Raw genomic sequence first — 1,319 nt, 5'->3', positions numbered from 1 at the left:
TAAAGGGAGAGCTAAGAAGAGCAAGGAGAGGACACGAGAAGTCATTGGCGGATAGGATCAGGGAAAACCCTAAGGCTTTCTATAGGTATATCAGGAATAAAAGAATGACTAGAGTTAGATTAGGGCCAATCAAGGATCGTAGTGGGAAGTTGTGTGTGGAATCAGAGGAGGTAGGGGAAGTGTTAAATGAAGATTTTGCGTCAGTATTTACAGTAGAGAAACAAAATGTTGTTGAGGAGAATACTGAGATTCAGGCTACTAGGCGAGATGGGGTTGAGGTTCACAAGGAGGAGGTGTTATCAATTTTGGAAAGTGTGAAAATAGATAATTCCCCTGGGCCAGATGGGATTTATCCTAGGATTCTCTGGGAAGCTAGGGAGGAGAGTGCAGAGCCTTTGTCCTTGATCTTTGTCGTCATTGTCGACAGGAATAGTGCTGGAAGAATGGAGGATAGCAAATGTTGTCCCCTTGTTCAAGAAGGGGAGTAGAGACAGCTCTGGTTATTATAGACCTGTGAGCCTTACTTCGGTTGTGGGTAAAATGTTGGAAAAGGTTATAAGAGACAGGATTTATAATCATCTTGAAAATAATAAGTTCATTAGCGATAGTCAGCACGGTTTTGTGAAGGGTAGGTCGTGCCTCACAAACCTTATTGAGTTTTTCGAGAAGGTGACCAAACAGGTGGATGAGGGTAAAGCAGTGGATGTGGTGTATATGGATTTCAATAAGGCATTTGATAAGGTTCCCCACGGCAGGCTATTGCAGAAAATACGGATGTATGGGGTTGAAGGTGATTTAGAGCTTTGGATCAGAAAATGGCTAGCTGAAAGAAGACAGAGGGTGGTGGTTGATGGCAAATGTTCATCCTGGAGTTTAGTTACTAGTGGTGTACCGGAAGGATCTGTTTTGGGGCCACTGCTGTTTGTCATTTTTATAAATGACCTGGAAGAGGATGTAGAAGGGTGGGTTAGTAAGTTTGCGGATGACACGAAGGTCGGTGGAGTTGTGGATAGTGCCGAAGGATGTTGTAGGGTACAGAGGGACATAGATAGGCTGCAGAGCTGGGCTGAGAGATGGCAAATGGAGTTTAATGCTGAAAAGTGTGAGGTGATTCACTTTGGAAGGATTAACAGGAATGCAGAGTATTGGGCTAATGGGAAGATTCTTGGTAGTGTAGATGAACAGAGAGATCTTGGTGTCCAGGTGCATAAATCCCTGAAGGTTTCTACCCAGGTTAATAGGGCTGTTAAGAAGGGATATGGTGTGTTAGCTTTTATTAGTAGGGGGATCGAGTTTCGGAGCCACAAGGTCATGCTGCA

Source organism: Heterodontus francisci, unplaced genomic scaffold (genome assembly GCF_036365525.1).
Source record: "Heterodontus francisci isolate sHetFra1 unplaced genomic scaffold, sHetFra1.hap1 HAP1_SCAFFOLD_61, whole genome shotgun sequence".
Taxonomy (NCBI): Eukaryota; Metazoa; Chordata; class Chondrichthyes; order Heterodontiformes; family Heterodontidae; genus Heterodontus; species Heterodontus francisci.
The sequence above is the reverse complement of the archived record's forward strand: the minus strand, read 5'-3'. Positions refer to the sequence as shown.